Below are 14939 nucleotides of genomic sequence, written 5' to 3'. Positions count from 1 at the left end.
ACTGGGCCTGGGGCCCTCTTCCAGGGACAACACAACAAATAGGCATACTATCCGTCCCATATCATCCATACTTATTATATGCGAGGCGAACTCGTGAAAATGTTAAACATTCTGTCTTCTAATGCTTGACATTGTAAACTTGTCAAAAAAACGATTTGGATGTACGACGTAGTATTTCTGTGCTTCGTTTTTTTTAACATGAAAATAGGTTTCGAAAAACGTTCTCTTTGTCCCGTATTGGACAATTCTCCAGGAAAAAACGCCCACGTGTCAACCCCCCAGAGCGGGAAGAAAGAGCACGCCCACACGTCAACCACTTTAACTATTAAACCATGTTTTTAAGAAATGCTAAAAACCTGGGAAGACCAAGATATTTTCCTGTAATTTATTGCAAGCGTTTAAAACACATGTGAAATATTCAAACATCACCCACCATCACAGTTATCTTCAATGAAGTTAATGAAACCCTTCTGAATATTTCAGTACTTACGGAGGGACTAATGTCATCCAGCCTTTGATAATCATTTAGGAACAGAAAGTAATTATAATCTATTCAATAAGAGCTTTTTTGCTTTGTTTCCAGGCATCACATTATAGTGTGGATTATTAAAAAATGTGTTAATTATGCAAAGAAAGAGACTAAGAGCAGCCAGCGGCAAAAAATCAACGGCTACTTAAAGCCTAACGCATTTTAATCTGTTCCACGTCTTGAATGCTCCAATTCTCCTCAGCACTGGGTTGAATGCAATCCCAGAGTTTCTTGCTTGCTTTTGGCCCTGCTCCCTCCAAGCTGACTTCCTGCGTCTCATTTCCTTCTCTAAAGCAAGAGTGGGTTTGGCAAACACAACTACAATTAATCAGATAATGAGGATTTTTCATTTCCCGTTATTCCAGTCTGGCCGCAGTACATGCATCCATATCAACAGACTGGAAGTGATGATTCAATGGCTTAATTTCCGAGTAAAGTGAAGTCATCACATCTCTGTTCAGCATGGAGAAGATGCCTCGGTAAGCTGCTTTTATAATGGCAGGCAATTTTTGGGAACAGGTACTTAAGTGTTCTATAATTTTTTTTAAATAACAGGTCTTAGATACATCAATTTTTATCAACTGTAACTTTGATAAAATTTGTCTAGTATCTCGACATTTTTCAATTTACTAATTGTATTAATCCAAAAAATAAAACAACTGCAACCCAGTTACTGATGACTTTCCACCATTACAAAAAGGCGCTTTTTTGTAACTGATTCGCGGGAAAAGTTACACTGACTTCTGATTTGTGTAAATTGACCAGCTGAAGGAATGAAAATAATACATGGTCTTTGGATAATGCATTAGTTTACTGCAGCAGACGCATTGCACAAAACATGCAATTGACTCACAAACGGTAAAAAACAGATCAGGCGCTGACAGCATCCAGCTGTCTGTTTCCTGGATATAAATGGCTGAAATTATTTGCATCACTGTCCACTGATAAATGGGTTATTCAAAGAACCTTTGTGCTAGGGTAATCTCTCTCTCTCTTTTTTCCCCTTCTCTCTGTCTCTCAGTTCTTGTACTCGATGTCTGATGTCAGTCTGATGAGGAGTCAGGGGAGTAATCACAGAAAAAAAGAAACATCATCAGCAGTCAAATGTGACAAAGCACAGCTGGCTTTTTATGCACAGGAGTACTATAAGTATGTTAAAACAAAATACAGCACAGGGATGTTTGGATCACTATTAGACCTTATGAATAACAATTCCTAATCATTTAAAAATGCTCTTTAATACTCTTACCTTTGATGTTGACCTGAGTTCAAATCACGATAGTTTTTCTTTGAAATCTGTTGCACACCTGAGATCCATCCCTTTGTCCAAAAACTTAATATGCAAAAAAATAGTAAATACCTGGATGGTCTAAAGATTCCACTGTGATTCCAGTTTGCATTGGAAGGACTTCTATCCCTTGATGCAACAGTCAAATTTCAAAAGTTAATAAACAATACCAGAAAATTTTAAGGCAGATGTTTGTCTTCAAAGTACCGATAAATTAATTTCTCATGACCACATTACAGGTGCATCTCAAAAAATTATAATATCATGAACAAGTACTTTTTATTTTGTAATTTAATCCAAAAAGCAAACTTTCTTGTATTCTAGATTCATTTACACATGAAATATTTCAAGAATTTCTTTTTGTAATTCTGATGGCCACAATTTACAGCTCAAAGAAATGTTTACGTCTTAAGTTAATGGGTTATTGTTGTCACATAACCAAGTCAATCCTGGACCAGAAACAACGTCAGAATCTGACCTGGGCTGAAGAGAAAAATAACTGGACTGGATTTGCTCAGTGGTCCAAAGTTCTCTTTTCAGATGAAAGGACGTTTTGCATTTCATTTGAAAAATCAAGGTCGCAAAGTGGAGAGGCACAGAATCTAAGTTGCTTGAAGTCAACTAAAGTTTCCACAGTCTGTGATAATTTGGGGTACCATGTCATCTGCTGGTGTTGGTCCACTGTGCTTTATCAAGTCCAAAGTCAATGCAACCATCTAGCAAGAGATTTTAGAGTACTTTGTGTTTCCGTCTGCTGACAAGCTTTTTGGAGGTACCGATATCCTTTTGCAGCAGGACTTGGCACCTGCCAACAGTGTCAAATCTACATCTAACTCATATGCCGACCATGAAATGACTGTGCTTTATTGGCCAGCAAACAAATCAGACCTGAACCTTATTGAGAATCTATGGGTTGTTTTCAGGAGGAAGTTTAGAAGCATCCGATCAAACAATTCAGACGAGCTGAAGGCAGCTTTTAAAGCAACCTTGGATTCAATTACACCTCCCTTGTTTAAAAAACAGTATATGGTGGTTTGGTAGGTTTTGAAGCAAGGTAGCTGGTTTGTGCTGGTTTATTCCGGTCCTTAGCTGGTCCTGAGCTGGTTTAAGCTGGTCCTAAACCAGCTGGACCATTTTAGGACCAGTTCATGACCAGTTTAAACCAGCACATTACCATCTTAAACCTGCACAAACCAGCTTCCATACTATAAATCTACCTATCCAGAACATTCAGTTTTTTTCAACAGGGTCAGCAGTGCCACAGACTGATGACTTCCATGCAACACCGCATTGAAGAAGTTATGTATGCAAAGCCCCGTCCAAGTATTGAGTGCATAATATAACATACTTTGAAGATCTTAAACATTTGTTTTGTAAATAATATTTTTATTCTTCTTTGAGAAAAAACATATATTATTTGAGAAACTTGATTTTTTTAATCTGTTAGTCGTAGCCACCAGAATAAAAAAAACTCTTATGAAACGGTCTGTTCTGGTACTTGATTCTGATTGTCTGATCCGAGTTATAAGCCGTTATATAATACCCGATTTATAACGGCTGACTGCATTACATAGCCTAAATATAATTTTATTTACTTTATTTTATGAAACCTTGCTACACATATGGAATAACTGTTGTATAAAAGCAATAAGCCCCACGAAGCAGTGGGAGACAGGACATTTTATAACAGCTTAGTGGGTTTTAGGCACTCCGCTTCGCATTGTGCCGCAACGCCCTTAGCTCTTATACAATGTAATTCACCCACTGCTTCTTGGGGCTTATTGCTTTATTAGAATATTTCAATTTGTGCTTAATGAATCTAGAATATAAGAAAATTTGCTTCTCGGAATTAAATAACAAAATAAAAAGAACTTGTTCCTGATATAAAAAAAAATTGATGCACTTGTACATTTTATTCTAGACTTGTTACATGTCTCATTTGAATCCTTGATTCTGATTGGCCAGTCGCGACCTTCCAAGGGTTGTTATTTTCATATAACAACCACTCAAAACTAATAACACCTTGTAACTAAACGGCATTTCCTCGGGGAAGGTCTGCATTCTGGGAAAACGAGCCAATAAAATATTTCTAATTCACATTTTATGTCAAGTTTTTTTTCATGTGGCAAGTAGTCGTGTAATAAGTGGGATAATGTACATGCAGTCAGTTGTCATCGCCTGACCACACTCTCGGGGATTATTTCTGCGATAACAACCGGATTCCTGTACATTATCCCTTACATGATAAAGGTTGCTTTTAATTAATCATAGCTCATAGAGCACATGACAATAAAACATTGTGGATGCAGTATATCCAAAATGAATGGAAGTTATGATTTGGAAATACAACTATTTTTTCCCATCTCATGCTTGTCGTTCATTATTCCATAATATATGCTACTACCCTAATCCAGCCAAAACATGAAATATTAATAGGGCCATAGAGTACACCAGCACATCAAGCGCTTTGCTAAATTCAACCACTGTGCTCCAGACAAGCAGAGAGAGAGTGTATTGAACCGCAGTCTGCGCCCAGTCTCGGCTTGTTTGCCTTTGTTCAGACGTTCTCCCTAATCACCACTTCTTCATCCCGTAACCAACAGAGACAGAGCCAAAGTCTCCTTTAGGCCTGTGTTTCTTTGCAATCCACTCATCTCCAGCACAGCACACTGCCACCACGCTATACTAAAAGCGCTTTGCCACAATCACTTCGGCTCCGTAATATCCAATTAAACACACCAAGCACTGGAGAAAAGGCTAGGGTAGAGCAAGGCTGAAGTACACGTATTTGTGTGTGTGGACCGTGTTTGGATGGCTTCACGGTGTATTGCAAAAGACCCTGTTAGTGTGCTGGGATTTTCTGCTGTGGCTCTTCAGAACATGCTGTTGCAGTTTGAGGTGGAGATGCAAGATAAGGCCGTATAATCAACAGCGAAAATACCATTTAATGACTTTCCAGACGCACCACTTTTAAAGCACAGTTATCACATTATTAATACCCATGCACACATGCCCTCTTATGGCACTCCTTTAGGAGATAAGTACCATCCAGATGGGCTTTAAAGATTAACTCATACGTGTTGACAAAAATCCGTAAATTAATTTTCCTTATTATCAAAGTGCTAAAATGTAAAGCTACAGATCATTTGATGTGTCTATTATAATTATAACTGCGAAAAGGCTGTGAACGCTATCTTGCAAGTTTGCTCCAAGCAGAATTAGGTGTGTGCTTGATAAACCAACAGCTTTAGCAAATCATTGTTCAAGCTACATATTCTAGTGGGTTATATAGTTTCATATATATCATTTTATTACCTTTATATGGCGCCTGAGCTATAAATCCACCACAAATAACAGTTAATTACTGTTGCATTGCATCAGATTGCACATCTCTGGAGCAATGGGGCTCTGCTTCTACTACAGCTGCAGTCGGTTTTCATTATTAGTCATAAATGATAGTGAATGCATTGCTGCCATTCCAGCGGTCGTAACCACAGACTGCTGATTAAGGCCTCGCTGACGCTTAATCTGAAATTGATGTGCTAATGCTAGACTGAGCTAAACTCCCCGGATGGGTTTTACGCCACAAATACACAAGCGATCATAACGTTCCGTACAGCCCTATGAAATGCACATCCATAACACATTGAGATAAGCTTAAACCCATTTGCCAGTGGTCCTCTCGCTTTAATTACACTGGTCTCCAGCCAATTGCATTAATTTTAAGAAAGGATAAATTTTCTTAATGTAAAATATCCCATAACCACAGAGACTGAGGGAAGTTAATGAACCTTTGGAATTACAACCACTACGACCGCAGTTACCTTGCCACACTGATATTCCATGCGGGCTTCTCTCCCCAGCGAGAAAGCTCAAGGAAAGCAAAGCAGATGAAATGTTTTCATTATGCAAAAGCGTCTCCTCTGGGCACAAATAGGTAGAAAGGCATTATATCGTTATCTGCTAAAAAATGAAGCTCGAAAGCCATTACGGGGCCGCCAATGGAGCAACATTTTAATAAACTAATGTTCTCCCTTCTGCTCCTCATTGGATTTTAATGTCCACAAGTTACTGCAATAATGAAATCTACCCCTGAAGTAACACAAACGCTGTGCCAAACATCGGAACATTACACTGGTTCTGCATTGGAATACATTTCTAGAAACCAGTTAATTCCAGTTAACATTTAAAAACTGTTAAGGTTGCATAGCTGCAGAATAATACGCCGAAACATCGACACGATAGCTGGGAATAAACCAAGAGCAGCTGTTAGAATGTTGCATGCTATTAAAAAATGTCTTAAGCATCTTTTGATGTTGCCTTATGAAGTAACAAAGCATTATTATTCACTGTATGATACCAAAACACGTCCAATCTGAGAAATACTTTGAACAAACCAATAAAAACCTTTAAAATATTTTTCAAAAATCTACCATTTAGGTTGCTTGAAGGTTATTTTGCTTTATATTTTATTTATTAATTATTTAGTTAACCATTCCCCTTTGTCTTGGGACAGGCACTTAACTCTAGGTGGCACAATGGGGAGTGTTCCTGTAACAGGTGTACTCCTATATCCAAAAACTCTCCTACTTACAAATTATTGAAAGAGCCCAAGATGCTTTGCAGATAATGTCACTCCACTGAAAGCTTTAGGGAAATCCTCTGCTCCACTCATAACCTCATTGTACGGATTCAGTAATTACAGCAGATCAATCTTTGACACAATTAAGTGTCAGAATCCAGTAGAAAATGTTTCTAGATTGAGGAAATCAATCTTTACGTAACTATCTGACACTGTCTGACAGGCCATTTCCATCAAACAGATTCTAAATAAAATGGCAAGTGAGAGGTGTGAATGTAATGAGAAAAATATTAATGTTTTGGCCTCAGAGGTATCAGTTACCAAACATCTCCTTTCAGTGTTGACTGTCCCCTTACCGAACAACAGAGGGAGGCATAGAGAGAGAGAGAGACAAGAACTGGTAGGCGGGTTGTCACAAAATAAAGTGTCAACTCTGCTCTCTGTTGATGTTAATTACAGGTGACAGGTCGGAGTAAAAAGCTTTGCACATGATAATGATAACTCGAGAGAAAGCTCCTCACAGTTTCCTGTGCAGCCATGATGACAGACGCAATGCATGCTGGGACTGTGTCGGGTGTAAAAGCCATCAAAGAATGGATAAAGGGCACTTGAGCTGCTATTGACCAAGGGTGCTAAAAAGGATGTATATATTTATATTATGATTTATTTTTATTCTAATGTCTTGGTCTATGTGTTTTTACTTTATGTGTAAATTAAAATAACAATTTACTTGTTCATCATTTAAAACAACCCTACCACAAGAAAAGTCAATGTAACTAGTATTTAATGTATGTATTAACAAGTCAAAATTATTGGTATTTTACCAATAGCAAACTTTTCTTGAATTGGAAAAACAGTCACGTGAGGTACTTTAGATATATCTATGTTTGCCATATAATGATTTGGAAATGATTTCAACGCATACAGTTCCCAACAAAAGTATTTTGCTCATTAAGCGTAAAAGCATAAGTAGACATGTGACTCCTCAAATCGTACCCTATATCTTCACAAACCTAAATTATTCAGCGTAAAAAATTACGGCCTTTGGTTTCATTTCTGCATTACGCATTTTGTCCAGGATTGCTGGCGTTGCGTTTTTAGCAGCTGGGATAGTGTCAAAATGCAACATTGTTCCCACAAAACCACCAGGTTTGATGACGCACTGCTGTCTTACTGAGAGCTTATTGGCTTCACAGATCACCTCTGATAACGATAGGCTAATGTTGCGGAAGCAGGCCAATGTAATTTTTATCTGTGGTATCGAATCTTTAAAAAGTAGAGTAATAAATGGCATTAAATAGCAGTTAAAATGTTTTGACTAAATGATTAGCGGACAGTCAACTCGAAGCCATATTCCTCGCACTTAAATCATACTGTGCCCGCCTCCCATTCAAAAAAATAATTAGTTTAATATAATTAATATAATTTAATTTATATAATAAAAAATAAATATAATTTGAGGAACATAAAATGTAGGACTATTTATTTATTTGTTTTTCATTCGTTTTTTCATCTCTTGTTCAACTACATTTTGTAGCAATATACATGAAGTATTTTTTAACTCCATTGTGCCTGAACTTTGTCATTTTGGGTTTCTTCTTATAATGGAAAAAACTTTCAGATTAATTGTAACTTGTTTGTTGTGCAAAATCTTTTTAATAACTAGATGTGACCATATTCATTATTTATAGATCATTTTAAACATACTGTAGTAACTTTAAAAAATTCACCTTCTGATGAAATATTCTGATATTTTTTCTGTGTACAGTATACAGTAAAAAGGAGTACTTTTATGCACCATATAGGGAACAACCTTAACTAATAAGCATCTAAGACCACCAAAACTATCAATTTACAATATCATTTTAGTTCTATATTTTGATGTAGAACTTTTTGGTTGTTAAAGGAGTCTATATTAAATTAATATGATGCTCATTAATAAGAGACCTTAAAAGAGAACATTAATTACCTTGTGTCTAATTATGTTATCACTATTGAAGCCAAACAAAACACATAATCTACTCTAACACAGCCAGAAATTGTTGAGAATTTTTTAAGTGCACAAAGCAGTGTGTGTCTCTCTTTGTAGGCCTATAATTAAAATTAGACAGCCAACAAATCCATTTATCTTTAATTGAATCTTATTAAGCGCACTGGTCCTTCTGCATCTCGTCACCGAAGCAGCGCTGAATTTGAGAAATTTCACTTCCGTCACTGAAGCAGCCAAAAGCAAAAGCCAGGAACACAAGCAATATTAGCATTTATATGGTTTGCTCAACACCTGGATCTAATAAGCAACTTATGCATTCCCATTCTTTTTGTTTTTATTTGCGTATGATGAAGAAATTAGTTCCTGTCCATCAGACCCAATGGAACTGTCACAACCGATGAAGTAGTCCATTTGTTTGAGGACATACTTACACACTGCATTCTACACGACTGCTAAAACATGGGCTGTGTGGGGGGTGTAGACAATAAATCAAGATACTTTGGACAAAGTCCACTTCCCACCTCACCAGCTGTCAAGCGCAGTATTTTGTGAAATCAAGTGATGGAGAAAAAGTCAAAACAACCCAAAATAAGTTGCTGGATGTGATTCAGCATGAGATGGTCCATCAAGGGTTATTACAGTATATACTGAAATGATAGACAGGCTCTCCCAGATCAGCCCTGACTACTTAACATGTCGCACAGGCAGTCACACTGAATCACATTTAACATAGAAACACAGCCAGATATGTAAAGAAAAACACATTTAATATGTTCAGACTGGCTAAGAAAGATGCGGATCCACCTGGCAGTGACTTTGCAACTAGTGATTGAAATGTCATTTTAAGACCACCTATGACTATCAGACCACCAGAAAAAGTCATGCTTGTCATTTCCTTTCACTTTTCTAAAATGTCCATCTGATCAGACACGGCATCATAGTCTGCGTTTTCCCTCCGGTACTATCCACCTTACCTCTGAAATGCTGATTTAAAGTAAGGAGAAATATAGAGCCATATTTCACCTCATTGAGTATCTTTTTTTCCCCCAGTCAAAAGACATCTAATTGCTAATCTATAATCCTTTTAATATGCTCTTGCCTTTTTTCGATTGATCCTCTGCCAGGCGGAACAGCATGGCTGGGGGCTACATTAATCTTATTAAGGGTGGGTATAGGATGGCGCTCGGCAAATCCAAACAGTTCTTTTACCCATATTATGCAGCACTCCTCTCTCTCTCACACTCTCTCTCTTAATCTATTTCTTTTTTCTCTCTTTGTTTACCTCTCCTCGATACTCCTCAATGCCAGGCTCACCTTGCTTTGTTTATCAGTGACAAACGTGACAAGTCCAGGTACAAAAGGGCTCTGTTGAGTGATGTTTTTTTTATTAATATTTATGTTTACTCACGGTGAAGGAAGATGGTAATAACTGGCCAGTATTTGTCGCTCTGTTTTTGCACTCTTTTACCATAATACATCACATCATTTCATGAGTCAAAGGGCCACTCAATTAACCATGATTTGGCATTTTACTTGCTGGGTAAATAGAAAGGTCAAGTTACACTTGAGGTTATGTTAGGTGTGTAAGCTTGAATGAAACGGTGTTCGAAAAAAATGCAAAAAGGTGCACAAATTTCAATCTTTCTAATAATAATAATTATAATAATATTTCTTTCGTTAAAAATCTATGTTTCTGGTCTGTAAAATTCAACACATGATACACATTTCACATACAACAATATATATGTTACCTGCAACCTGATCTCACGGGAATTCGTAGCTATTTTATGAGTTGGCTTATTCGTATGTATTCTTACGTTGTGAATCGTACAAAAACGTATGAATGCTAGAAAATATAACGTTGTAAAATAGTTGCGTTTTTGCAGTCAAATGCGAAATCTGCTTAACACCTAATACAGATACAACAAAATACAAAGAACAAATAAATGAACAAAGACAGTCGATTGTTCTCTGTGATCAGACAAAGTGAAGTGGCCTTTTCCCGCTGGACCACTTCATTAACTTTAATCCAGTGAATGAGCTGTGGAAAAGACAAGTGTAGTCATCAGGAAAATGACAGAGATAATTCTTGTATTATGGACCAGAAATCCACGAAAACAGTATACATGCAGTGTTCAAGTGATCAAAATGTTGCTTAGATAAAACTCTTAGAGCTCCCACAACTTTTGAGTTTTCTCTTCCCATATTTCTACACACAATGGAAAGTTTTCTTCCTCCTCTGGCAGGCTATTTTCATTGTATTCGATTTCTCTTTTGTCATGCTGCTTTGGATTAATGTGTATTGTAACCACTAAACAAATAACATGTATTGAATTGAATGTTTGTGCATTGAACTAACTTCTCTAAGATTAACTTCTGTGAGACCATTGAAGCCAATGCAAAGCTTGAAAACAATATTGTAGTTTTGGCACAATCCTCTTATTTAACCATTAGTGTCAGGATAACAGCAAACAATACATGAAATGAATACAATCTCAAGTCGATTTACCTATATGTCTGCTTTGATATTATGGCATTGACGAAACAAACGTGAGCTAAACAGTAGGCAATATGGTAAGGAGTTTAGAAACAATGCTGGACAAACTATAAAGCTTCCTGACAAAAGTATTATATAATGGTTCTTTTAGACTCTTCACCAAAATCTTGATATTTATATTTTATTTATTCATATTCTGTTCTAGTTAGAAGTACAATCTGGCACATATAGGCAGAATGGGAGTGAAACAAAAGTGGAAATTTCAGTGGTGTTTGAAAACGCAGAAAAAAAATGTTGCATTGTGTCTCAAATGACACTTTCATGCGTAATGCTTAATGTGGCGTGCTAACCTTCTGGCTGCTGGAGAGGGAGATGAATCCAGACAGCATGCAGAAATGGTAATGGAGGTGCTTTAGCAAAGGTTACCATCTCTCCGCAGACCCAGCCCGGGCCGCTCCCTCACCTTCTTGCGTAAAAATCAAAGGAAATGTTACATCTGAATAAGCTGTAAATGCACACAGAGTGCTCACGGATGACCCGCGGTGCTGCAATGAAAGCTGGGAGTGCATTTTGTCAGAGCACCTTGAATGTGTTTTCAGCCACAAAATGTATATTTTGATTCATCATTAGGAGTACGGAGAGTCATACATTGTACTCAATTTTTTTTCTTTAAAGGCCAAAAAATGAAAGAGTATTCTTCCTGTATAAATTTTATCCTCATGTCATATTTCACAGAGCACAACAGCTAAGTGTGAAAAAATGCCCAATTCCAGCACTATCAGATGCCCCCCTCTAGCCATTTAAAGCTCAGAAGGGGGGAACTTGACCACCGCTGTGGCAAACTTTAAAGAAAACGATGAGTAACAATTTTAAGGAGCAGCGGTACTGCGCGCTCGCTCTCACAGTAGCGAAGATTCAGGAGTGATTAATGAAAACAAATTTTTCATGGCAATTAAAATGATTAAAGCCAGAGGGCCTTTTTGCTGTTAGCCTGAATTGCTCCAGGAACAAGGCGGCAACAAAGCTGCAAACCAAAATTGCATTAGTAGTGGAGGAGAACTGTATTAAAATGCAAATGTACAGCTGTTAATAGTTCTTCAAAAACCAATAATCCCCCACAGTCAGTCATGTGTCAGAATGGTTAATGGAAAAATATCCCAGAGGCACACAGGGTCCTTTTCCATTCCGCTTCTGATTAAAACAGAAATTCTGCTGAGGCAAAAGCAGAACTCCGAGTGGGATGGGATCGGCTGGGATGGCTTAATGTTGGGCAGGAGACCAAAACCCATTGTTCTGTATTTCCCTGACTTTAAGGCATGCTTTGTCCCTCTTGGGACGGCTATGAAGTGCTAAGCGGTGAAAGAACGCCGCTTAATCTGGTCTGGAGGTATTAAAGCTATTTATCATGAAGGTGTTTAACGCTTAATCTTTATTGAGCAACATCTGAATTAAACGCACATGATAGCCAGGTCCTTCTGTGGAGAGGAAACAGGCTCCGAGACAGGCAGCGTCATAATTTAATAAATACTCTGTTTGGTTGTTCTGTCAATTAATTATGATTCTGCGCAGGTTGTGTTATAGAGATCGAAGTGTTCTGACCCACCAGAGGGAGAAATGCGGTTCTGTCTCTCGTTCCTGCACAGGAGGGGGGCTGCAAATAGACCAAATAAGTTGATTAAAAACATTATCATTTAATATTTTTTTTTCAGAATTAGCAGCAACAGACATTAACAAAAAAATCTTCATTTTTACATAATTATAATGGATTATGTTTAGCATTTGGGATAACAGATGAGATCATTTAGAAAAGCTAATTACAAAATCTTTATAAGTGGAAGCATTACTATGAGATCTATGAGTCTCGGCTCTATTCTCACACTCTGTCTATTCTTAACACGTTTACACTTGTATTTAGTGTTGATATTTATCGCCAGTGATAGATTTTTAATACAATTCCAGTATAGTGTATGTTGGATTTTAACAGAAACAAACCTCAGGAATGACAAAGTCCCCCAAAAGATGGAGATAATGCAAAGACAGACTTATTATATTTTCATTTTGAACTTAAACTAAAATCCATGTAGCGTTCACAGCATTCAATATCTGCAAACTTTGCATCTTTATTTGTATAGTTATTGTGACCAGTTTGTTCTTCAATTTACAGCAAATAAATAATAGGTGTTTTTTTTTTCATTTGGAATTTGGGAGAAATGGTGTCACTAGTTGAATGAAATAAAAATGTTAATTTTACTTAAAAATACATATTCAGAAAAACTGAAAACATATTTTTTAAACTTTTGTGTTAAAATCAACCCAACCTGTTCTTAACTAAACTGTTAAGTAACTAATCTCTGTGTTATTTCAAGGACAAAAAAATTTAGTTACTTTTAACTAAACATGTTTTGTCCCTTTCATTTATTTAGCACAATCTTACACATACTGTGTTAAAGGAGGGATGAATTAAAATCAAAATTGTATCCCGAGCTTTTGTAATATAAGAGGGAATCGTATTCACGCGAACATCATGTAAGTGTTAGAACTGAAAAAGGCCATGTTACCGAGATGACATCTGTTATTGACAGCAGGCCCAGCAAACGGCAGGTTCTGGAATGCCCCTATCTATGACGACATCGATAGGTTGAACACCGCCTCCATAGAAAAATATCAACGACTGCTTCTCTAGCCCCGCCCACTGGTTCACGCATGACAATTCTTAAGTGGCGCGGAACTAGATAGAGCGAGCAAGCAATAAACAAACATGCTGTTAAAGATAGCTAAATATTGTGGCATCCCTGGTTGTGGTAGAATACAGTGGCTGCAGAACCTTCCTTCGGATTTCGACATTAGTAATGCGTGTTTAAAGTTTTATTTTAAAAACTTTCCAGCTCATGTGGGAAAAACATTAAGCTTTTGTTCCTTACATTTCTCAGAGGATTTCTTCGTGAACAAGGCAGAGATCGACACTAGATTTGTGTAATAACTAAAATTTAAAAGCAGTGCTGTGTCGTGAATATTGGATCCGATAGGAATGGCGCAGCAATCTTATGTGAGTAAACATTTTTGTACTATGCGTCACTATTGCTTTTTTAGAGATCGCTTGATGTGCACTGTGCACTATCCCATGAGATAAGTATTACCTGGGGACCTCTTGTCATTTGTAATAATTGCAGAGGTTGTCTGTGATCTTAAGCGAATGCTCACCCAGACCTGCCTGAAACGTCTTGTGAAACCACACCCCCACAAATCTACATCAGTTCTTGGTATGATTTGAACAGGTGGGCATACCTGTCAGAATAATTGCTTTGGAACTTGATGTTCCAAATATGGTAAGAGGCGTTACATTTCTGTCACACGCTTGCAGTATTCGACCAATCACTACACCCAGTATATCTGGCCAATCATAGCAAACCTCGCATTTTAGAGCGATGAGCTTTGTAAAAAATCTGTTAAAAGTTACATTTTGTTTGTTTTCCAAGAAATAACATAGTTTGAGTCATTTTTAACAACAATCTTGATATTTTTTAGTGGCTGCTTATAAATACTGTATAAGGACAATCCCTTTAATTAAAATAATTCAAGTGTTTTAGCTAAATAATTTAGTTCAGACTTGATCTGAATCTGGTGTGGATTTTGATGCACTTTGCCCTTACAGTGCACAACCTCATCTTGTAGACAGATTAGAATGAGAAAATTTAAGGCAAACTTCAGACAGCCCGAAATGAGTCTGTCTGCAAAACCCCTGTGGACAAGCGATGAACACACAAACCTAGCGCCCTCTTTAATTACTGATAAGTTGTGCGCCAGCTAAACTCGACGGATTGTTCCTGCCGGAGGCCTTAATCACTTTAAAGCGCACTGCTGATCCTAACTGCTGCATTGGAGTATTCTGTGTCAGTCTGTACTTCTGAAACAACACCGAGAGAGTACCCTATTGTCCATTTCTTGCCACTGAGATAAAATGTATCTTAAAGTGCAGTAAACTAACAAAGAAATGCTGGGATGCCCTACGTGTAATCTTAACCGGCTTGAAAAAATTAGGCTAATAACAGAAAA

Source organism: Triplophysa dalaica, chromosome 25 (assembly GCF_015846415.1).
Source record: "Triplophysa dalaica isolate WHDGS20190420 chromosome 25, ASM1584641v1, whole genome shotgun sequence".
NCBI lineage: Eukaryota > Metazoa > Chordata > Actinopteri > Cypriniformes > Nemacheilidae > Triplophysa > Triplophysa dalaica.
This window is presented reverse-complemented; position numbering follows the sequence as displayed.